The sequence below is a fragment of the Heloderma suspectum genome, chromosome 1 (assembly GCF_057233095.1).
Source record: "Heloderma suspectum isolate Gila_16-S chromosome 1, 16-S_ref, whole genome shotgun sequence".
Taxonomy (NCBI): Eukaryota; Metazoa; Chordata; class Lepidosauria; order Squamata; family Helodermatidae; genus Heloderma; species Heloderma suspectum.
The window spans coordinates 319,060,112-319,085,997 of NC_139458.1; the positions used below are offsets into that span (position 1 = coordinate 319,060,112).

The window sequence follows — 25,886 nt, forward strand, 5'->3', positions numbered from 1 at the left end:
AGCACAGGCCAGGTAGCACACACAGCTCTGTATGCTCCCTGCCCCTCAGCATCTGCTACCTGAGGTGACTGCCTCACTCTGCTTCATGGTAGGGGCAGCCCTGTGCGAGGTGCAGCCACAGCCCTACAACAAAACTTTTTCTCCCTGGAGAGCATGTAGAATTTTCAGGGAGGAAAATTGTTACGACTGAAATGGCCAAGAGGCTAAAGTCACTGTGGCATGCTTGTATACAAATGTAATTCTCATTATTTCAAAATACTGTAGAAAAAGCAATGCAACATACGAATAAAATAGCAAATAGTGTTTTAAATCTGTTAGGGCGCAATCCTATGGCCACTAGTCAGAGGCTAGATGGCCATAGGATAGGTCAGTTCCTGGGAACCAACCTTGGAGCCCACACCCTGAAGTCGGTTCCCTGACAACCGACCTCCACCCCCTCCCGCGCTGCCTATGAGGCAGCACGGATTGGCTCCGCGCTTGTAAGGGCAGCGCAGAGCAGCAAAAATGGGGAGTTCCTGGGGGCGGGGCAGGGAGGGCAGAAGTGCCTTTCTGACGCTTCCTATGCATCATCCGGCCTCCGCCCCCGCCCCCCACTCTGACTTCCCACAGCTAGACAGCCGAAATTGGCTGTCTAGTTGCAAATCCAGGACAGCTGAAGCATGGAGGAGAAGATCCCCTCTGCACTGCTCCTGCCCTGCATTGGATAGGCAGTCGCCTCCGAGTTCAGAGGTGGCCACCTATCTTGATAGGATTGCACCCTCACTGTATTTTACATCTCTGCATCGCTGCTAGGTTTTATTTTGGTCTGTATGTTTATATTGTAGTTTTAAGCTGTTACATTTCATATTGTATTTTATGATGCATTTTGTGATTTTAATTTTAGTGAACTGCCCAGAGAGTTTTGGGTATTGGGTGGTATAGAAATGTAATAAATATATAAATAAATGTTTGTGATATGAAGAGACAAAATGAATTCATAAAGCATAAATATTCAAGCAATGGGGAAAACATTTATCATCCATTATATTTATACAATATTTCCAGAAAAATGGTGAGTAACTGTCATTTGCTGCCAGATTTTCCTGATGGCCATTTGGAATGGAATTTCACATAGTAGTCATGTTTGGGTGAATTTTCAGTGCATTAAATAAATAGTATAATTTACTGATGGTGTAATGATTCTATGTCAACCGCATTGTGAGGTTCACCTGAAAAGCAGTAGAAGTGTCACTCATCAATAAATAACTAAATGAATGAATGAATAAATAAATAAATAAATAAATGGGACTTTATTTTCCTTGAAAACATTCTCAAATGTTTGATAGTTTAATCACACCAGCCACATGTCATATATAAAAAGTCAATTTACTATTAGGGGATTTTAAAAATAATTTTATTTAATGTTAACCTGCTGGGTAGGTGTGTGGAAACAGAGGGAAACAAAATAAATTGTAAATCTGGAAGTACGTCTCCCAGAATTTCTATTTGTTTAATCCATGAAACCAAATGATAGCCATTCAGAGCCAGATTAGATGTTTCAGAGGTGAGCTGTGATTTTGTTTTCTCTTTACTAATTAGCAACTCACTACTGCTTTGAAGATTGAGGAAGTGACACTCTGGGAGAGGGCATTTAACCTCCCCTGCCTTACTCTTTGCTCAGGCTGAATGTCAAGCCCAAGTCTGCTCTTGGCTCCACAGAGGCAAAAAGACTCACATAGCAACCCTGACTGTTCCTCTCCTTCCAAGCTAATGGCAGCTTTGAGTTGGGGTGATTTAGATGGGGAAAGGGGTGAGGGAGGAAAGGGTTCAACACCCTCTCCCACAGCACTACTTCGCCGATCTTCAAAGTAGGCACATCAGGCTATTCAGTGTCAAAACCTGCATCGTGTCGAGTTTGGCTCTTAGCCTTGAAGGCTGGTAGAGTCAGATGAATCATATTTGGTGCTCATGAAATGTCTTCTGAAAGTGATCCCATGAGTTATGTACATTGATGAACACATTATATGTGTACTGGTTATCTATGCAATATTTCTGGGAACAGAGCCCATAAGCTGACAGGTTCTTGTGAGGACAAAAATATTACACCAGGAGAGGTTTTATCTAGCTATGAAACAGAAAACCGTCAAACCAATCACCAGTATTGGCAAAGGGAAGCATGGCAGTCAAGAACTGATGAAATCGTACCATATGGGAATTCCCGGGAGAGCTGACTCATTGGGATGACAATGAATAGCTTGGCAGACTGTGTTACAAGAAACTTAATATCCTGGGTTTGTTAACGACAGTCATTAGGAATTTACAGAAATTGTTCTGATTGATGATAATCTCTGAAAAGTAATTTTATAATGCTTCCATGACTGCATTGCTAAGCTCCACTCCCATCCACCCACGGATTTCTTCAGGAGCTTAGCCTGCCAGCTGCAAGTGAATCTATGACTTGGCACTGACTATCAATTAATAAGATCAGATCCTGAAAAAGAGAAAGTATGACACACTGGGCTTGTAGTACTACTCTTGCATTACTTGCTAGTTCTGTGCCAGGCGGACTTTGTATCTTAATATAAATGGTGGCCAATCATGTTGATGTTTGAAACCCAGTTCCTCTCAAGGAAATAAAAGTTTGGTTATTAATGGGAGCAAATCCATAGTTTCATCTACTCTTTAAAATACATCTCTCTATCTCTGTCTGTCTGTCTGTCTGTCTATCTCCATATCCTTCTAGCATTTGAGTCATCTGTTATAGATTAATTTTGATTTTAATTGATCATTTAAAATGTGGACACTGTGATGGCTTACAGTAGGGATCAGCAAAAGGTGGCGCATGGATCAAATTTGGCCTCACATATGGGAGGCAAAATCAGCAGTGACAAACAGTACTAAGTCTCAATGTTGAAATGATCGGATCCTTTTTCTTCCAAGGCAGCAAGGGTCGGCATGGCTGGGCACGTGCTAAGACCCACAGCTTAGCAGAGGGGCCCACCACTAACCCAAGATGAGCCAATCTTCCATTTCTCTGACTCATCTCAACTTCCAATAGACAATGTTGTCAATTTTCCCACCCCAACTCCCACAGAATCCCACTAACCTTAGGTCAAAACAAGTTACTAAACAATGAGGGAAACCACCACATTCAGCTAACTGGCAATTTAGTCACTAATCTAAACACCCTTTAGAAATACATTTCGTAGTTGGTGGCTGATGCATCTCCAATTAATCTCAAATTATGGATGAGCAGTGAACTACTATCACGCCTTAACAACAAAAATAATAATTGGTTGCCCCACGCCAGCCCCCTGCCACTCTCTTCTATCTCTACCATTTCAGGGATGAGTCAAACGGCCAAGCCACAGAGTCTGAGAAATCACGCCACAATCAGTTCTGGCATCAACTGCTTCTGACTTACAATCTGGTTCTTGTTAACTAAGACTCCTAGGAGCTGCCTCTGACTGCGAGTCTAGCTTCTGAACAGGCATCATTTATCCAGCTTCCAACCATTTCCAATTGAGAAGTCGTACTGAAAATAAACAAAACAACTGACCAGCGTTCAAAAAAACCCACTGCATTTCTAATGGACCATTAGACAGGAATTTACCCCACTGAATACAGAGAGAAACCACTAAATTGAATACAGAAACTACTGGCTTGACAAAAATGTCATCTACCCAAAGTGACACAGAAGGGAAGCCTCAGCTGAAAATTCTTCCCTCAGGCCTCACAGAATCTTGAAAGGCACCTATCCCATTGATCTCAACATTGTATTATTTTCATTAATATTTACATTTATTATATTTTGACCCTTTTTAATTCATGGGTTTTAACTGTAATCATTTTACAGTTCAACTTTTTGACTCCCTTAGATTTTTGAGCTGGAGTTCAAGGTTATTCAACAGAAGCCAGCTCAAGATGGTGTCATACTTTGAGTTATCACCTTGTTCTGATTCTCGGGCATCCCTTGGCTGCTGCGTGGTTTTGAGAGGTGTGGTTTTATTTCATAGTATCACTACACCCTTTTTTTTTTTTTACAGAGATTCAAAATAAGCACAGCGGCCCAGTCCTACCCATCTTATTAACTATGAGTAAGATCTGGGCCCCAAATGTATAATGATGCATATTTACATCCTTATCATACCAGTGAAAAACCGTACAATCACTGCTTTAGAAATAAGGAAATAATTGCTATGAGATACCTTGTATCTCTCCAGAAGGTGGCTGTTACTTACCAGGAGTTCAACTACCTATTAAAATATAGGTAGTACAGTACACCTATATTTGTTAGATTCCAAAGTGGAACAGATGATCACAACTACCTATGAGTAAGAGCTGGAAAGGACACTCAGGACTAGATTTGACTAATGCATGTGTAATGAGTTTGCATAGAATAAATTTAAATATAGACTTTTGTTACCTTTGGGATTTCTAGATATGAATGAAACTGCTAAATGATGATTACACATTATGGATAAATTATAATTATTAGATAGTAGAGCATGAAGATTTGTGTCAGGGTGGAAACTGAGCCCAGAGAGCCCCCGAGCAGTTCTGATTCTGAGGAGGAACAGCAATCCGTGGGAGTGGAGCCAGCTCATCCCTCACAGGCTCAGCACCTGGCAGAGATTCCTCCTGCCGGCATTCCTGGGAGAGATAGTGACCCTGGTAGTGAGGGAGTGTGGGAGGGGGGCTTCTTAGATGCTCAACGCAGACGCAAAGAGCGACAAGCAATGGAGGGCGGAAAGGAGGTGTAGCACCCGTTTGAAGCGCAAGCAACGGCCGCCTCCCATGGACCCAAGGGAAAGAGAGAGGATCTCTCCCTAGCCCATAAGTTCTGGGTCTTCAAGTTACTCTCTTTCAAACGGGGATCAACTGCCTGCCTGAAGCTTAGGCCACGCTGCTGTTCCTTGCTTTAGCCGCTGGTGATTAGCATCTGAAAGAGTCATTAAGTTGTAATGGGATTAAAGCTTTGAAAAGAATTCCCTTTCATCTGTGTCTTGAGTTGGCTACTGGAATCTACTGAGAGAGGCCACCAAGGCACTCCTGACAATTTGGATCACTCTTGTCCCCAGCTACTCTCCTACCTCTGTCACCTATGGTCTACACCGCTGCCATGCTGCCACCCTTTTAATTCACAGTGCCCATGCATGTATGTGCATCAGAACATGGTGGCATCTGTGTACCAGATTCTGGCAATGCTAGTGGACCTCATCCTACCACACTGATAAGGTTAAGAATGGGTGGCATAGAACTGGTGCAGAGGATAGTGGGTGGGCCTATCAGTGAGTGGCTCAAGGAGCAACCAGTAGGTTTTAACTGGTAGGTGCTGTTTATTTATTAAAGTTATTTATGTGTTTAAACTTGATGAGCTTTTCTGTTTTGATTATAATTTTGTACTTTGTCTGGCATTTTACTGTGGCTGCCTTGAGCACTATTTGTAGTGGAAAGGTGGGATATAAATTAAACCAACAAAGTCCTTACTCAAACACCCACATTTTGGACCACTTATACATCCTCTACTACATTTGGACTGCAATCCAGTTAAGCATGTTTAAGACAACTTACTTTAGTGAACCTAAGTCTGCCTAACTTGGTGCTGGATTGTGGCCACAAAGTGAAATTACCCAGGAATTAATATTGATTTTAGAATAAGAATCAAATGGGAATCTGTTGTGTCAATATTTGTATAAAGGGATTGTATCCAATTATGTCCTTCTGCCAACAGAATGGACACTGCTGGTGGACTGAATTTCTCTTCCCCCTGTCGGGCCCCTGTGTGCACCCCAAATCTGCTCCAGGGGGTTAGGGGACCCTCCACAGTAGACTTGGGGAGCTGGAAGGGAAGAATGAGAATGGAAACTCCCTCAACATGAGCAGAAGCCAAATGTATGACATTGAATTTAGTCCAATCTTTTACTTTATCCACTTGCCCAAATAACAAAAAAGTACATGTGATTTTAAAAATTCTTAATATTAACATATATATCCACAAAATATAAAAACACATTCATTATGAATTGCAGATTGTGGATTAACAGCAGTCAAAGTTCATTGGGCAGGGATTTAAAATGAAAACGTTAAATTTGAAAAGGTAGCAAAAAAGGAAACAAAAGGTAGCAAATATTACCAGATCTGTCAAGCGCTCTTTGTATTTTTGTACTTCTCATTACATGAAATTCAATAGGTAAGGAACAGAGCTCAAGCTTTCCTTGTAGTATTGTATATTACATTAGCATAATGCACAGGAAGGATTTTGGCACGGCCATTGAGAACAGGGAGCCGGCAAGAAATTTGCCATGCTGCCAAGACTCCTAGAGCCCACAACACTTATCAAAAAGACCAGCTGACAATAAGAAACTGTTTTTATAATCACAGTAATCTGATAAGAGATTCAATGGATCTCAAGTCTGACTTTTAAATATTGGGACATTGAAGTGGAAACAAATGGCAATAAAAATTATAGAGCATTGTGTATACTAAAACTTGGTCCAGACAATACAACAATCCACTGTTAAACAAACCATGGGTTGCTCAGGACTAAGCAAGTGTTCTAGCCCCTGTCCGCTTGCCCATTCCCGCTCCATCCCTGGGTTGTTTAGTGTGAACCTGGAATTTGGGGTTGTTGGGGGAGAGACTACCCGGAGTTGGAACCCATGGTTAAACCGTAGGTTCAAGTCTGAGTTGTTCCTCCTCCAACAACCCCAAATTCCAGGTTCGCAAGTTGCACTAAACTCAGAAACGGAGCGTCCCTGAGTTGTTTAGTGCTGTGAGAGTGGGCAAGTGGTTGGGAGCCAGCTTGCTCGCTCCCCCTCATTCACAAAATCCACCGTTTGTTTAAACTGTGGGTTGTTGTATCATCCAAACCGGGTCAATGAATACTTCTGCATGCAAATTCTGATGCTGGTGCTGAATTATGTATACAGCCTTCAGTTGCTCCTTTAATTTTCTGAACTGAGGCATAACTGTTCTCAGTATAATAGTACAAAACATCTTGCCATGTTATTTAAGCCACAGTTAGAGGTACATTAAAAAAACACATATGCTTACATTGTCCCCCAATCTACAAAAAAAAAAAAAAAAAAAAAATTTAAGGAGACCAATAAGATAATTGTTCCAACCCAACATAAACATTTTGTAAATTCTAATATTTTACTATAAAGGACAGTTAGTGGTGCTAATATCTTACACATGAAGTTGGCATATGTCTTGGGAAACTATGCAGCCCCTCAAGCTTGAAGCCAATCACATGTGAACCAGGCATATGCACCTAGCACAGCGCATGCGGCTGGCATGATTTCTGCTTTCTACCACATCCACAGGCAAAGGGATTGTTAAAATTAGACACACAACATATGTTGTATCCAGATCTTTTCTGCCGTGGAAGGACATCGCTTGCAAAATGGGATTTCTGTGTCTTCTCCCCTTCCCCAGTAGCTCCTCATGCACCCTCCAGTCCTTCTCTGGAGGGGTAAGGAGAGGACACAAAAGTCCCATTTTGCAAGCGGTGTCCTTCCACTAGTAGAATGGAGGATCTGGATCCAACCCCACTGAGATTACTTTATTTATTTTATTTATTTAAAATATTTCTTGGACAACTCTCAGGGCCGGAGCCCTCCCAAGGTGGTACAGTAAAAACACAATAAAAACAGCAACAGCAGCAAACTTCCTTTAAAAAAAGAGAGCAAAGACCAGCATAAAACATACATTACAACAGACAACTAGAGCTACAACCCAGTCTGATAAAACATAATCAGGGGAAGAACAGAGTAAAAAGTAAGTTTTTGATGGAATTATTTAGTAATGATGCCTCCTGTTAGAAAGGCAATTAGCAGAGAAAAACAAAAAGGCAAAACAGAATGAGCATTTACCAATCCCACGTGCACAAAGGCTACCTTCGAACAATAAAAGACCACACCCTTCTTTAGTGAAGAAAATAAAACAGTTTTACTTACAAATTTTCTTGCATATACAATGCAGGTACAGTGTAGAGTTTCAAAAGAGTTTGTTCAGTCTATTTTGTTCTATTATACTGAAAGGAGTGAGAGAGCAAACAGGCATGCTCCCAGCAATGGAAGAGGTCAGAGGGAGAGGGAGAGGGAGGAAGGGGGGAGCAAATCACAAGAAACCATGCTGTAGGTTAGGATCTCTAGATCCTAAGGCTAGCTATGCCCCAAATTACCATGAATTAACTAACTGCAACACGGCCCCCTTCCAGTAACTTGCAAATGAAGTTGCAATACTCCCAACAGTTTTCAGGGCCTTCTTAAAAGCCTACAATGATGGGGCCTAGCGGACCCCTGATGACAACTTATTCCAGAGGTGTAGGTCCACGGCAGAAAAGGCCCTCTCTCATGTACTTGCCCACCTAGCTGCTCTATCAGGTGGGCAAATGAGAAGGGCCTCTCTGGCTGATCTTGTGTAGGCAGGCTGGTGTGGGTGGAGGGCGGCCCTTTACTTTACTTCATGTACTGGCAGATGCATTACATTACTGAGGCCCATCCTCATGCCCTACCATGCATAGGAGATCACTAGGGCAACTAAACATCTGAACCAGCCCCTAAAAAAAAGCTTTGTAAAATTTACCTCTTCAAACTGTAAACCCACTTCTCATCTAAGAATACTTCACCAGGGTAAGTGGGACATTTCCAGAAGTTAATGGCAACCTGCCAGTATCATGACTTGGAGAGAGCTGGCAACTACCAAAGCATGAAACAAAATTATCTTAGTGCTGGTTGAATAAAAATGCAAAATATATAGGCCTAGTTTTCCAACATTCCTTTTAGTCTGTTAAAATTTTAAATCTCAGAAAACAAATTATTGCAATAGTAAAGGTGAATGAAGAATGTTTAGGCTGCAATGCTGTACACATTTACCTGGGAGTAAGCTCTGCTGAACTCAATTGGGCTTATTTCTGAGTAGACATCTATAGGATTGAGAAGTTGGAAAGTGGCTTTTGATACCACAGCAGTGTTATCCCTGACTGCAGTTTGTATTCTTCCAAGCTCTGTCTGATCCTCTCTTGCTCAGACAGTTTAATGTTAAATGAGTCTGCCTCTTGCAAGATTTGAAGGCTTCCTGGGATTTATGTATCAGTGAATTACAACAAAGAGATTCCCTCCCCACATGTCTCCACAATCTGTCTGGGGTATAATTAGATTAATGATAACCTGTTGAGACCTTTCATTTTTTTTTCCCATTCTAGTATGCATAGGGCTGTTTCTTTAAGTCATAAACATTATATATTGATGTTGCTATTAATAGAAATCAATGCATCTATTTAAAATAGTGTTTACATTATTCCCTCTAGTCTTTTGTTGTTGTTACACAAGATGATATCCTTCCTACTCTGAAGCTGGCAAGAACTGTGCTCTTGACTTAATCAAGGAAGCTTTTGGCCATAACCTTTGTCACAACTGATGATGCTCATTTCACCGACAACCATGGAGAGACACCATAGACCCAGGCTGTTCTGCCAGACAAGGAGTATTTCGGAGCATGATTATGCCATTGCCTTAGGAGAATTTGTAACAATGAAAAAACAAGAGGTCAGCGATGAAGTAAAGGGTGAAGCCATAGCTAGTAAGTAGATACAGAGGTGGGCAGACATATGTCAGGCTGGTGGGATCTACTTTTATTTTTACTAGAACTCCAAGATCCACCAATTGGAGCTCGGGACAAAAGATACACACTTGGAATGAAAGCATTCTGAGCCCAGCAATTTGCTCTGAGTTCCAGAATGAAACTCACAGCCCTTTAATCCACTTCTGGTTATCCCAAACTTCCTTCATTTCTGCAAAATAATTTAAGGGCAGGGACATGGGAGAGTAATTTTGTTGCTGCTATTGTTAAATAACTAGGAGTCAGAAATCCTTGCAGATCTACTGCTAATCACCCAGAGACCCACCAGTAGATCAGGTTCTATCTTCTGCTTACCCCTGAAGTTGAGTACTGCAATAAAGGTTATAAACTTTGCTCCAACAGCTTCTGTGCGCATATGGGGGTTCCAGTGCACACGTGGAGCTCTGTAAAAGTAGGGGTTGCCCCATGCTCTTCAGTACTGAGGAATGTTTCATGTCCACAGTAGGAAAGATCTACACATAGAAGTATTTCCCCATCTAATTGTTTGGACCAGTTTTATTGGATGCGTTCTAGTGGATGTGGACCAGGGGCTTGGCCAAGTCTGGCCAACCACCTGTACCCTCAGCCCCTATGGGCTTATTACATCTAATAAGGAGGAGATATCTGGCTGGGTCCAGGAGGTTGTAGATTCCTTTTTGAGAGAGGAAACAATATCAGCAACTGATAGCAGTCCTCTCCTGAAGAAACTTAATCTAGAACTGGAAGATCTAAAGAACTATAGGCCAGTTGTCAGCATTCTCATCTTGGGCAAGGGTCTTGAGTGAATGGTTGCTGGTTAACTCCAGCCACTCTTGAATGAAATTGGTTTTCTAGATTCATTTCTATCAAGCTTTAAGCTGGTGTTGAAACAGAAACTGCTCTAGTCATCCTATGGGCTGACCTTTACTGAGAGAGGAATAGGGGAATGTGACCCTCTTGATTCTCTTGGACCATGGTATCCTTTTATATAGACTAGCTGTGTTGGGGCTTGGAGGTCCTCTATTGCAGTGGTTCTGCTCCTAGTTGGATGGCTACTTCCGGAAGGTGATGTGGAAGGATTATTGCTCTACCCCATGGCAGTTGTGGTATGGAATTCCACAGAGCTCCACACACACACACACACACACTGTTTAACATCTGCATGAAACCATTGGAAGAGGTTAACCCAACCCTGGATGTGGACTGAAGTGTCATTAAGAGGCAGATGACTCCCATCTCTACCTCTCCTTTTCATCTAATCCAGGTGAAACAGTGGGGGTTCTGAAACAGTATCTGGGAAGGGGAATGGATGGGATGAGGACCAATCCAGATAATAATGAGGTACTGTTAGTGGGTGGTTCATCTCCCAAACTGACTGGTATTCAGACTGGTTTGGAGTGGGTTATACTTCTCATAAAGTTAGATTTGTAGTTGGAACCACACCTTGGTCCAGCATCTAGTGGAGGCACAGGTGGCCTTGGTGGCTCCGAGTGCCTTTATCTGTTTCCCGCCTCCCAGCTGAGCAGAGCAGAGCAGAAGCAGAGCAAGCTGCTCCAGCTGGTCCAGGGACTACAGAAGCAAGCAAGCTCCCAGACAGCGAGCGACCAGAGCGAGCGAACAGGGGGAGCAAACAGGAGTTGGCCAGGGGAGTTGCAGTGGTAGAAGAGACAAAGGAGACAAAGGAGACAGAGGCTAAGAGGTAAGTGGGCTGCAGGAAGCCCAGGGGGCTGCCCTTTATCCTTCTGAGTGGCTGTGAGCTCACCAGGTGCTTCTGAGAGCTCCAACTGAATTGGGGGTGTGTGGCCTGAGTACTCCCAGCAGCTGAGTGGGCGGGAAGCTTCAGTCTGTTTCCCGCCTCCCAGCTGAGCAGAGCAGAGCAAGCTGCTTCAGCTGGTCCAGGGACTACAGAAGCAAGCAAGCCCACAGAGAGCGAGCGACCAGAGCGAGCGAACAGGGGGAGCAATCAAGAGTTGGCCAGGGGAGCTGCAGTGGTAGAAGAGACAAAGGAGACAAAGGAAACAGAGGCTAAGAGTGGGACTCTGCTTTTAACCTCTACTGAGTAGAGGAGCAGGCACAGGCTAGTCTAGAACAATCACAAAGCTAGACACAAAAAGGGAAAAGAGGCAATGAAAGGACAAGACTTTCCAGTGGTGGTGACCTCCAAGGTGTGTGCAATGTTTGTTTTCTTGCCTGAGAACAACATGGCCTACACCTGCAACAAGTGCAAGTTGATCAAGCTGCTGGAAGAAAAAGTAAGTGGACTGGAGCGGCAACTGTCAACCCTCTGGGGACTAAGAGAACATGAAGAGTTCTTGGGCAGAATGGGGGAACTACAGCAGCAAAGGGAAGACCAGAAGCTTGAAGAGCAACAGCAAGATGAGGCAGTGGGAAATGCTGAGGTGAAGACAAATAGAGTAGAGGATACTCCTTGGAAAAGGGTGACAGTTAGGAGAAGAAGAGCTAGACGCCACTGTGCACCAGCGGAAGCAGTGGAGCTGTGGAACCAATTCCAGGTACTTGCGGATGAGACTGGACGACAGCCTGCAGAGGAAGAATCACAGGGGAACCTACATGAGAGTGAGCAAGAGGCTGAAGGTCAGTCAAACAGAGGCGATGAAACCCAGGCCTACAAGAAGAAGAAGAGAAGAGTGGTAGTAGTGGGAGACTCCTTGCTGCATGGGATCGAGACCCAAGTATGTCGCGAAGACCCGTGGACTCGCCAGGTATGTTGTCTCCCAGGAGGATGGATTAGAGATGTGACTGAAAGGTTGCCTGCACTCATAAAGCCCACTGACAGCTATCCCTTTCTTCTCATCCATGTGGGAACAAATGATACCGCCAAGTGGAGCTATGAAGAAATCACACCAGACTTTGAAGCTTTGGGAAGGAAACTCAAGAACTTTGGGGCCCAGATAGTTTTCTCATCCAGCCTTCCAGTAGTTCGAAGAGGGATAGAAAGGGAACGAAAAATAGTCCGGGTGAATGACTGGCTATGAAGGTGGTGCTGACGAGAGAGATTTGGATTCTGGGACCACGGGCTATACTTCCTGGAAGATGGGCTGTTGGCAAGGGACGGGTTGCACCTCACAAAGGATGGGTAGAATGTGTTTGGCCACAGCATGAAGAACTTCATCAGGAGAGCTTTAAACTGAATCCTACGGGGAAGGGAGATGTAATGTTGGGGGTAACAATGGACGTAGGTGCATGCACTGCAATGGAGAGAACAGCTCTGATAGCACCCAATAATAGTCTTCAGACACATGTAGGAAGAAAGCCAGACTATGAAGCACATGGTCTTCGATGTCTATATACTAATGCCCAGAGTATGGGAAACAAACAGACCGAACTTCAACTCTTAATACAGGAGGGGAATTATGACTTGATAAGTACAACTGAGACTTGGTGGGATGACTCTCATGACTGGAATACAGCAATTGAAGGATATAACTTGTTCAAAAAGAACAGGAGGAACAGAAAGGGAGGTGGGGTTGCACTGTATGTGAAAAATACATATCTCTGCACAGAAATACAGGAGGAGGAGCTTGGTAGCCCCATCGAGAGCATCTGGATCAAAATAAATGGAGCAAAGAATAAAAGGAACCTGGTAGTCGGAGTCTACTACTGGCCACCCAACCAAGGAGAAGACGAGGATGAAATTGTTGAAAAGCAAATAGCCAATGTTTTAAGGAAACACGATGTAGTAGTAATGGGGGACTTCAATTTCCCCGATATTTGTTGGGAGACAAATTCTGCAAAACATGGCCCCTCCAGGAAATTCCTGACTTGTGTGGCGGATAACTTCCTCCTACAGAAAGTAGAGGAAGGAACTAGAGGATCGGCTATCCTTGACTTGATCCTAACCAACAGAGATGACTTAGTGGATAAAGTAGCAGTTACAGGAAGTCTGGGGGAAAGCGACCATGTTGTACTTGAGTTCTCGGTTCTAAGGGAAGCAAAAGCCGAGTGTAGTCAAACGCGTACCCTGGATTTTAGGAAAGCTGATTTTCATAAACTCAGCACAATGATCAGTAAGGTCCCATGGCAAGCGATGCTAGCGAGAAAAGGAGTCCAAGATGGGTGGGTGCTTTTAAAAAAGGAAATTCTCAAGGCACAATCACAAGCAATTCCAACAAGAAGAAAAGGTGGAAGACAACAGAAGAAGCCAATGTGGCTTCACAAAAAGCTTAGGGATGACCTGAAAACTAAAAAGGACACATATAGGAAGTGGAAAGAAGGCCAAGTAACAAAGGAAGAGTACAGGCAGATAACACAGAATTGCAGGGATGGCGTCAGGAAGGCTAAAGCTGAGATTAGCAAGGGATGTTAAAAACAACAAAAAGGCTTTCTTCAGCTATAGTAAAAGGCAGAGGAAAGAAATGGTGGTTCAGCTATTAAATAAGGATGGCAAAATGATAACAGATGACAAAGAAAAGGCAGAGGTGCTCAATTCCTACTTTGACTCAGTCTTCTCCTGAAAGAGGGTCTATGACCCCCCTGGCAAAGGTGAAGTACAGGCTGAAGGGGCAGGATTGCAGCTTGAGATTGATAGGCATATGGTCAAGGAACACCTAATTACTTTGAATGAGTTCAGATCTCCAGGGCCAGATGAACTGCATCCTAGAGTGATAACGGAACTGGCAGAAGAACTCTCAGAACCTCTGTCTATTCTCTTTGAGAAATCATGGAGGACGGGGGAAGTGCCAGATGACTGGAGGAGGGCTACTGTTGTTGTCCCTATTTTCAAAAAGGGTAAAAAGGAGAAACCTGGGAACTACAGACCAGTCAGTCTGACATCAATCCCTGGAAAAATTCTGGAGCAGATGATAAAGCAATCCTTCTGTAAACACCTTGAAAACAATGCAGTGATTACTTGAAGCCAACATGGATTTGTCAAAAACAAGTCCTGTCAGACGAATCTGATCTCATTTTTTGATCAAGTAACCTCCCTTGTGGACCATGGGAATGCTGTAGACATCATATACCTCAACTTCAGCAAAGCTTTCAACAAAGTGCCCCATGATATCCTGATGAGCAAACTAGCTCAAAGTGGGCTAGATGAAACAACGATCCGGTGGATCCACAGTTGGCTACAGAATCGGACTCAAATAGTGCTTATCAATGGGACCTTCTCAAACTGGGGAGAGGTAACGAGTGGGGTACCGCAGGGCTCAGTCCTGGGCCCAGTGCTCTTCAACATTTTTATTAATGACTTGGAGGAGGAGGTGCAAGGAATGCTGATCGAATTTGCAGATGACACAAAATTGTGTGGGATAGCTAATACTTTGGAAGACAGAAACAAAATTCAAAGTGATCTGGATAGACTGGAGCGCTGGGCAGAAAACAACAGAATGACATTGAATAGGGATAAATGCCAAGTTCTGCACCTAGGAAAAAGAAACCAAATGCACAGTTACAAGATGGGGGATATGTGGCTCAACAACACTACAAGCGAGAAGGATCTTGGAATTGTTGTCGATCATAAGCTGAATATGAGCCAACAATGTGATATGGCTGCAAAACAGGCAAATGCTATTTTGGGCTGCATTAATAGAAGCATTGCTTCCAAATCCTGGGAAGTATTAGTTCCCCTCTACTCAGCCCTGGTTAGGCCTCATCTGGAGTATTCTGTCCAGTTCTGGGCACCACATTTTAAGAAGGGTTCAGACAAACTGGAGAGGGTTCAGAGGAGGGCAACAAAGATGATCAGGGGACTGGAAACAAAGCCCTATGAAGAGAGACTGAAAGAAGTGGGCATGTTTAGCTTTGAGAAGAGAAGACTGGGGGGAGTCTCTTCAGGTATTTGAAAGGTTGTCACAGAGAGGAAGGCCAAGATCTCTTCTCAACCATCCCAGAGTGCAGGACACAGGCTAATGGGCTCAAGTTACAGGAAGCCAGATTCCGGCTGAACATCAGGAAAAACTTCCTGACTGTTAGAGCAATACGACAATGGAACCAATTACCTGGGGAGGTGGTGGGCTCTCCCACACTGGAGGCGTTCAAGACGAGGCTGGACAGCCATCTGTCAGGGATGCTCTCACTTGGATTCCTGCAATGAGCAGGGGGTTAGACTCGATGGCCTTGTAGGCCCCTTCCAACCCTACTATTCTATGATTCTTTGATTCTATCAGTTTAGGCTGATACACTGACTGCAGCCCTACCCAGACAGAAATAGTCTTGCTTCAGTTATCCACACCTTGGGAACCTCCCATTTGGATTACTGCAATCCATTATAGGTGGAGCTGCCCAGAAACTTCAGTTAGTCCAAACTAGGGCAGCAAAATTTTTGCCTGGGACTGACAGATACGATCCTATTATGCTCAAGACCTGTCATCTACATTGGGCGTGGGTCTGTTTCTGGGAACAATTCAATGTACTGATATTAACCTTTAAGACCCTTAATGTTTTGTGGCAAGGTTACCTGAAGGAACATCTCTCTCTGTATATAACTAACCAAACTCTAAGTTCATCTTCTGAGGCCTTTCTCTGGGTGACCCATTAGAAATGTGTGACCCTCCAGATGCTTTTGGACTATAACCCCCATCATCCCTCACCATTAGCCATACTAGCTACAGCTGATGGAAGTTGCAGTCCAATTGCTTCTGGAGAGCCACACTTCCCACCTCTGTTCTAGTGAGTCCCCCAGAGAAAAGCCTCAGAAGATGACCTTAGGCTTTGGTTAGGAATATATGGGAAGAGACACTAGCCAGTATCCAAGAGGGCCCCCACCAATTCTCCTGCACCCCACCAATCCCATTGCACTAGCAGGTACCGCCACTTGTGCAATGGCGCTTTAACATTTCCAGAGGCAACATGAAACAAGTGGAAATGCTCATGTCTAGAAGGAGGCAGGTCAACAACAGAGCTCACATAACGGAGCTCCACCAACCTGCCTTCTTCCAGAAACAAGGATTTCCACTCGTTTTCGGGCTTTCTTTAGGAAGTGGTAAATCTCTCTTGTGTAAGTAGTGGGTCCTGCTTGTGCAACAGAATCAGCAGGACCCACCGCTTGCAGAAGGGAATCGCCAGCAGCCCACTCCTTCAAGTAATTGGCCCCAAGCTGGCTGGGGTTAATGGGACTTGCAGACCAACCATATCTGGAGGGCCACGCATTTCCCAATCCTTCACTTTTAGTAGAGGAGTTGTGCAATGCCCTCCCCAGAGAAGCTCCTGAGAAGTCACCCTATCACCTGGCACCTACATTGTGGTCTTCTTAGTGCCAGGTGATAGGGTGGCCATGTGTCCTACTTTATAGAGGATAGTCCTTTATTTGAAGGGCATACCAGCCCAAGTCCCAATTAAAGATAGAGAACCATAAGAAGGGAGAACGGGAGCGGCCTTGAAGTTGCCCATCAGCAGTTGGCACCTGGGCAGCAGACTGAACAGGCATATGTGTCATCAGGCCACACTCTACCCCACTATGGTGAAATGCACTGTATTTCACCTACCAGTTGAAGATCTTTTTACGGTCCAGTCCGTCCTATGCATGTCTAGCTGGGGAGTCCTGAGTGTTGTAGGGCTTTTTTCTGTCTAAACATGCATAGGATTGCACCCTTAGTCTCTGAAGCCTCTTAGTTCTTCAGTTTTATAAACATGTTACTGTTTTTTAGATCCTTGCACTGCTGTTGCCTTCTGCAGCTTGTTTTACTTTGGTTTTATTCTGTGGCTGTTTATATTTGTTTTAGATTTTACATTATGTTTTATTCTTATATTCCTTATTTTATGGTTTTAACCTGTATTTTGTGAATAGCCCAAAGAGCTTTGGCTGTTGGATGGGATAGAAATCTAATCAATAAAATAGATAGATGATAGATAGATAGATAGATCGATAGATAGATAAGATTAGTATATTGCCCATTGATTTCAATGAATTTTAAGAGCACATCACTTTCTCTTAACTGACAATGTTAACTTGAGCATTGCAAACTGTTTTTTAGCCACCTCTGTTTACATGGCTTCATGATTGTAGATCTGCTTCTCATCATCAGTTAGTATTTCTAGCTGTTCTAAGGTTAGAAAGCACTGTGGCCTTAAAATTTTACAAATAATACCCCACCATGGCTCTTGTATTTATGAAACCATCTGTCTTATAGTAATGAAGATAACTACCCACATCATGAAATCATTAGTTTTCTTGAAAAGAGATTGACTCTTTTTATTTGAGGGTCTTGGATTTTTGTTTTACTTTTATTTTTGCACACTCCATGCTCTGGTATGGCTTTTCTTTTTTCTTTTGTGCTTATAAAAGCATTTTTATTATTATTATTATTATTGCTAGCCTTGTGAATGCATCCACAATGCACCTCCATGGCTGTAACAATACTTGGAAATATTGAGCCAAATATTAGATGCATTTAGCCTCCCAAAGTCTCATCTATAGGCCAAAAGACAGATCTGTCTATCATAAAACATGCCATGGCTGTCAGTTATTCTAAGCCTCAGAGCCCAATAGAGCAAATATTGTTGGATTGCATCCTCCATCATCCCCAACAATTGGCCAGTAACATCTGGAAGGTCACAGGTTCCCCATCCCTGCAGGAGTGGGCACAAGGTAGATTTATTTATCAATCTACTGAGAGATCTCCAGGCGGTTTGCAGTAGATCAGCAAGAATGTCTGACTCCAACTGTTAAACAATAGCAGCAAATATATTGACTCTCTCCCCCTCAAAATTATGCTGTGGAATTGAAGAACACTCAGGATAACCAGGAGCGGATTTTTGTGTGGAAGGACTGTGAGCTCTGTTCAGTTCTAGTACTCCAAACAGATTCCTGGGCTCAGTATGTCTTTTGTATCAAGCACTGGTTAGTGGATTTCTGGATTCTCTCATAGATCCCACAAGCCCATAGAGCATAAAATCTTCACATAATAATGAAACTTCTCCTAAGACTTAGAACCTAAGCGGTCAAAACACTTCATTTATATTTTTCTTAACAACCTTGTAAAGCAGGCCAGTGTTATTATGCCCATTTTATAGATGGGGGCTGAGGCTGAGACAGTGAATTGCCAAAGCTGAACCACAGACTTCCTGGGTGAAGTGAGATTTCAGTCAGAAACTACCTGGATCACAGCTCCCTTTTTTTTTTTTTTTTAACTATTATACTACACTACCTCTCTAAATAAATTTAAGCAGTACTCTACAGCTTCACATAGAAAGAATATAATAAAATTAACTATGGAGCAAACACAGGATGTGGTTCTGATTAGCTATATGTTATCACCCTCTCAGAAGTAAAGGAAATTGATCTGGGCCAAACTAGACATGACACAAGACATTCTGTTATTTGATATCTTGTTTGTTTGTTTGTTTGTTTGTTGATAACAGCCAGTGGGGTGGAATTTGGATTGGGTTTATGGTGCTGGCTGAGGGGGGTTTAACCCCTTATCCAAGTTAAATCACACTCCCAAACCTGTTATTAGCCATAGAGCAGAAGAGCAATTTCATCATGAACTATCTTTATTCATTCCATATTAATATATTCCAAACTATTATACAGTAACACTTCTTAACTATGAGAAAGAAAATACCAAGAAAGCAAAAGGAAAGGAAAACTCAGTTTGAGTTCACACTCACTTAAATGTTTTGTTGTTGCCAACTATTGAACTGGCCTCCAAAGCTGTTGCTTTAAAAGCAATGTGATATATAGCAATTTATTTATTTTCTATATTTATATAGCCAGCCTATAACATGAATTCTCTGGGCACCTCCCAAAACAAATACAACATTAAAATACAATAGAATACAATAGAAAATAAGGGAAACTATTAAAAATTTAAAATGCAATTAAGACACATTTTAAAACTGAGAGGCCTAGATAGTGAGACACAAGTTATTTAAAAGGCCTGGGTAAATAAAAACCTGCTGAAAAAACAGTGGCTGCATTTGCATGTCACAATAAACCAAAGTCTGAAAGAATCCTAGCTTATTGTGAATGAGCTAGTGTGCTATTGCACACTCCTGGATCGTTTCCACTTGTTTCCTCCTGCAAGAGGGGGTGCTAAACAAACCACGTACCTCCCATCCATTATTTGTTTATCATGATGTGCAGACTGGGAAATTTGGGTTGTCAATTGCTAGACAAGCCAGAGTCATATGCCATGGTTTGTTCTTGGGTTATGACTCTGCCTTGTCTGCGGAGAGACAAGCCAAAGTTCCCAGTTTAGATGTCATGAGAAACAAACCATGGATCGAAGGTCTGTGGTTTGTTTAGTTGCTTCCACTTGGAGTGGGAGTGATCATGCAGTGTGTACCACCACACTGGCTCTTTCATAATGAGCCAGGATTCTTTTGAATTCTGGCTCCTTCTGACATGCAAACGTGGCCCATAAAGAAGGCCCCAGGTGCACCTGTCTCAGAAGGCTGTTTCATAACTGTGGTCCCACTACCCCAAAAACTGTCTCCCTAGTGGTTACCCACCTCACTTCATTTGGTAGGGACACTTGGTGCAGGCCCTCCAAAGAAGATCTCAAGGTTCATGTAGGAACATATTTAGTTAATTAGTTAGCCATTTATTTATGATATTTATATACTGCCTTTCATTAGCAAAGCACAGGACAGTGTACAAAATTCATTAAAACAACAGTTAAAATGCAAAGATGAAAACAAAAAAATGGGAGAAGGCAGTCATGTAGATTACTCTTGTAGGTCAGGCAGATGATCATGTTTAGCTCCATGCTCTGAAAAGCTTTGCTTTCTGATTTCTGCAGATCAAACCTCTATTAAAGACACAGAATCAAGCTGAAGCATTGTTTTAATAGATAGCAGGCAATGCTACATCACATGCAAGCCCTTTCCTGTGGTGTGATCTCACACTGCTGGAGAGTGTATGAGAATATTGCAGTCACCTAGTTGGGGCCAATCATGAGTCTTTCTTCTCCATGCTTTCCAACAAGGTGGGAAATAACAACACAATTGCTTCCACCCATGTGACAGGAAGTGATGCTGGGTAAAAGGGTCCAGCGATACTAACGTCAGGTGGTGGTTAACCTATCTGCAACAGGTTTCATTGGAAGAACTTTCACATCCTCTCAGAGACATCATATTTTCAATGAAGGCCCTTCACACATTCAGGCAAGAGTAATCAAGTGATGGCGTATTGAGTAGAGCTGTGTGCAAATGACCTCTTGAAATGATTCACCCTGTCTGTGAGGAGAGAAATTGAAGCGGTGGCTGAATTTCACCAAATTTCTCCAGTGAAAGAAGAAATTCTCCGGCCGTTTTTCACAGGTAGGGCTCACTACTGGCAACAGTTGTAGCACAGCTACTTTCTTTTTTCCTAAGGGGGCAACAGCAGCAACTGTGTTGGTAGCCTGGCCTCCATTTTGCATTCTCCACAATACCTTATACCCAGCATCGTTCTGGGGAGAGAGGGAAAATGAAATGCACCCAAAATGGGGAAGGACATTTGGGAAAATTCTGCAAAGTGGCCTTTTATTTCTAGCTGGATAAGAAAAGAAAAATCTCAGGACTTTTCTGAGAAAAATGTCTTCTGAGAAATTTTGGCTCAGCTCTAGATGTCATTCTTTAGGGTTCAGTCCTGCCCTAGCAATGTTACATTTCTGAAGGGTAATTGTGGATACACCTTGCCTCTAACGCAGGTGCAGAGACATGACTATAGAATGAGAGACAGGACACTCATACACACCTCAGCCACCTCATAAGTAAGATAAGCACAAGAACCCTGAACCCAGCCCATGAGAATTTCTCTGAAATTTCTTCTCCTTCAAATTTCTTTTCGAAAACAATTTTGTTACTATCAAATTGAATGAGAATGATAAAAAAATAATGTGAAAGAAATTTTCAGCACAGCGCTAGTTCTGAGTGATGAATATAAATGTGTGAATCGGCCACCCGATAATACTTTGTTTGCGACTTGTGTAATACGTTTACAGAACAATGCTTTCAAAACTGATGCAAAGATGCAATGAAACAGATGCAGCAGATGTAGGAAATATAGCACTTTTAGCAAAGCAGACTTTTGGGGGTAATTCAGTTTATTAATGGCATGTATTATGGAGTAACAAGTTGCAGATGATCATTAAAAAAAAACTTATCCTTAACAGACATTCATCATACATTCATCTTCTTGTTGTTTCCAGAGTAGGGGTGGGAGAACCTCACGGAGCTTGTGGCTTTGAAAACTTCACTCACTATATTCTTGTGTTCCCAGAGTTCAATCTCACAAACCTTCTTTATCCTGTAATTAAATCCCTTTGAAAAAAGGATGACATAACATTTTAAAGGTTTTTTTTTAATTGCTTTTACTAAAAAGGAAATCCTGTGGCCCATTTTAGAGAGAAAACACCCTCTGAGGAAATCTCTTTCCCACTCTCCTTCCTTTCCTTTACTCCAGGGGTGGAGCTGATGGGAGCTGGAGTCCAACAACATCGGGGGGGGGCACAGGTCTTGCACCCTCCGTGTGGTACAGAAAGAAGCATGGTAAGATGGCTTTCATAATCTATGACTTTACCAGCTCTGATCATGGATCCTGAAGAAATTCACTGATTGTAACATTCTGAAGGGAATGATCCAGGTAAAGGTAAGCCCCATCAATTCAATTGAAGAGTTAAGAGCTTTGTTGTTGTTATTGAGTAAACAGTCTTAAGAGCATAAGAAAGGTCTGACCATAATAACTATACCTCCTTGATGACCCCATTAAGCAATAAACTGTTTTCAGATTCCTGCAAGTAATTACAACCAGCATGTGGCCTGATGCTTGTTTCAGAACTTTATTTAGAATAGACTCTTGGTGGTCAGGAAGTCGCTTATTCATGAGCCAACCTAGAAGAGCCGGCCTTCGTGTTTACATTTAAGCCCAATTGTCATGTCACTTCTGAAGGACTCCTCTTCAGGAGATGACCTGGAGCCCTCCAAGCCAAACATCACAGAGGAGCTGCCAGGGTCAAGGGACCTTGAGGCAGTTCAGGGGGATCTTTGGCCCTTGCAGAAATGGCTGTCAACCCTATCCCTAAGAGTGGAGTTAGCTCCCTCTTGGATGCAGAGGCAAATGCCAAGTGACCACCTAGCTCCAGGGACCACAGGCGCCTCAAGGTTCAAGTTTAGCCAGCTGCCAGATGCAGAGGTGCCCACCTAAGTAATAAGGATTCCTCAGGAGTAAAGGGATACCTTTGAGCAAGGCTCTGCTCATGGGCAGACCACTGATTGCCTGCCTCTGGGCTCTGGGTGGGGCTCTGAAGGCCAAAAAGCCTTCAGTTCTAGGCTCAGAATACTGGAGAACACATTTGTCCTCCAGTTCCTGGATTCTTGCCTTGTATTTCTATGGTAACCTAGCCCTTCTCTGGAGCTCCCTGTGTTTGGACTGCATACTGACCTTGCCTGTAGTACAGACCCTGACTAATTCCCTGGTGTTCTGTCCCCATGCCAGTGCAAACAGGATATCCATAGAATAAGTCTCAAGTGATGTCAGTGCTACCTTGGACTTCTCTCAGGTTACCTTCCTGGCAGGACAGTCCCTGTAACATGGCTCCTTCTGAAGGAGCATGTAATGTGGTACCTCTCCATGTCAGTATTGCCCCAGTTTCCAGAAAGTGCAGCCCCACAATAAGGGTGGAGAATACATTTGTTTGGTTCATATTTGAATGCAAACCTACTTAATTCACACTTCCTGAAACAATATCTGAACTGACGTACAGCTGTCCTTCAGTATTCACATGCCTCCAAATGTTGTGATGCAGCTCTCCAATCGAAACTATAGAAGTCAAAATGCATATATTAGGAGATGTGAACAAGAACATGTGTATGAATGTTAACGTGTGGACCTTTTTTCTGTTTATTCCCTTTTTAAGAAAAGCAACCTGATGCAGAAGTGAGATAGAACAAATTTAAGATGGGAGAAATGTGAAACTGACATGAGCTGAAATTGAGAGATTCACCCATCTCTGTCCCAGGGTACAGAGGACTTACAGAATGGGATCCCCCCACATGGCCAAGGACTTCCAATATTACAAAAATAACATGAGAAAGGGCCTTGGATGGGCTAACTTTATAGAACCTGAATATGGCAGATAAACATTTCCACTGAAACATTATCTTGACATTTTCACTTTATACAGTGCGAGAGTAACGGCTAGAGTGTTGGACTGGGAGTTGGGAGATCTGGGCTCTAGTCCCCACTCAGCCATGAAGCTCACTGGGTGACTTTGGGCCAGTCACAGCCTCTCAGCCCAACCTACCTCACAGGGTTGTTGTTGTGAAGATAAAATGGAGAGGAAGAGGATTATGTATGCTGCCTTGGGTTCCGTAAGGAGGAAAAAAGCCGGGATATAAATGTAATAAATAAATAAATAGACTGTCAGATTTTCCTAGGTTTTCCTTGCTTAAAATTAGGGTTACCAGCCAGCCAGAGCAGAATTTGATCCTCTTGGCCAGTTGCCAGAGTCAAAGGATACAGAGCCAGAACAAACAAACAAAATCACTGTGAGTTGCTCCTGCTGTTAGCACACATGTGTTTGCCATCACAACACATGTCTGTGCACTAAGGCTTCATATGGCTGTAGAGACTGGACCTGTAGAGTGGATGTGTGTATTGTGAAGGCTATTTGCTGTGAATTCACAGCACATGATGTAGACAGTGCCACACATGGAGCTCCATTCCTCAAGGTGGCTAGTATCATTCTGTGGGATGCATTTAGTGCGGCTGTACATTTTGGCTGAAGGCCAGCCAGCCAGCTCAGAATAGCATCAGCACCTCTTAGAGATGCTAAAGTTATTTGATCTTTTCAAATTCCGCTGAAAACTTACCTGACTCACGTCTCCTGGATTAATGTGAGGGTTGGAACTTAGTTATCCACTGATTGTTGTGGTTCCCAAATCTTCTGGCTCAGTTCCAGGCTTAAATAATGGATAAACATTCATGTTAAAGTGAATTTTTTGAGGTACGCTTAAAAGTGCATATTTAAATATTTAAATGTGCATTTTCATGCAGATTTTTTGAAAATTGCGAATGAATGCAGAAATGAATGGAACATTCTATAGGTGAGCAGATGCAAAAGGACTAGAAATCAAATTACTCTCACTCTCCCCTCAGTTGACTGGCTACCTGTGGTCTCACTCCAGTTTGTCTCTCAGGCAGAGCAACAGTTGTGTGGGGATGCTGCCACCATAGGCAGCAGCCAAAGGTGAGGCACAGCACACAATGGCCTTGCTCCCCTGTCACAGTAAGCCTGGGTTACCATGAACAAGCTGTGCTGTGTACTGGTACACACAGTCCATTTGCTCCCACCTGGCTTATGAATTCTGACTTGGTTGGGAACAACAAAAGGATCCCGGTTTGGATGACACAGTAACCTTTTGATTTCTGGCTGGTTTAGCTGACTCCACTAGCAGGAGGAGTCAAGCTGAAGTGAATGGGCTGCATGTGCAGGCGTGCAATTCTTCACAGTGCAGTAAGCCAGGATCCACCAGAATGTTGTACAAATGCGACTAGTCTCTAGGCAGGCAAGAGCCACAAAATTGGACTACACAGGCAAGATGAAAAAGGCTCAGTAAAGATCAAGAATACATGGCAGCACTACAGAGGCTTTTTTTTGAGAAAAGCAGAATTATTATTATTATTATTATTATTATTTATTTATTTATTTATTACATTTCTATACTGCCCAATAGCCAAAGCACTCTGGGTGGTTCACAGAAATTAAAACCACAAATACAGCATAAAAACAATATAAAATGTAAAAGCATTAAAACTACAGTATAAAAGTACAACCAGCAGAAAACCTAGCAGCAATGCAGAGATTTAAAATACAGTAACAAATTTCAAACAGCAGAGCTAAAAGACTAGAATGCTAAAATGCTGGGGAAATGAAAAGGCCTTCACCTGGCTCTGATAAGAGTACAATGTAGGCGCCAGGTGAACCTCTCTAAGGTGCTTATTCCACAACCAGGGTGCCATAGCAGAAAAGGCCCTCTTCCTTTAAGAATCCTTTAAGCTTAATATAATGACAATGGAAATCATTTTCAAATGGTCAATTCTGTCCAGTTATCAAGAATCATATAAGTGCTGTAGACTTACAGACAAACGTCATGTTCTATGGATTGTAAACAGTGGTGCGTGCCCACTAGCAAAACAGACACCAGTGGTGCAACAGACTCCCCCTATCCGTGAAGCCCTGTGTATCCCCAAATCTGCTCTGAAGGACCTTCCAGGGGGAAGGAGATGTCCAGATGTACAAGCAGAAGTCCTCTCACATAATGTTGGATGTATATGTTACATGCTTAACCAGATTTTTGTATTGTTGTTGTTCAGTCGTTCAGTCGTGTCCGACTCTTCGTGACCCCATGGACCA

At 42.9% G+C, this 25,886-nt stretch overlaps 1 long non-coding RNA gene across 1 annotated transcript; it reads left to right on the forward strand.

Moving 5' to 3' along the window:
- Positions 1-20,390: 20,390 nt before the first annotated feature.
- LOC146359381 (uncharacterized) lies at positions 20,391-23,897 on the forward strand. Its single transcript, XR_014787263.1, has 3 exons — positions 20,391-20,808; positions 21,935-22,020; positions 23,388-23,897. It is a non-coding gene; the product is annotated as an uncharacterized LOC146359381 (long non-coding RNA).
- Positions 23,898-25,886: the final 1,989 nt, after the last annotated feature.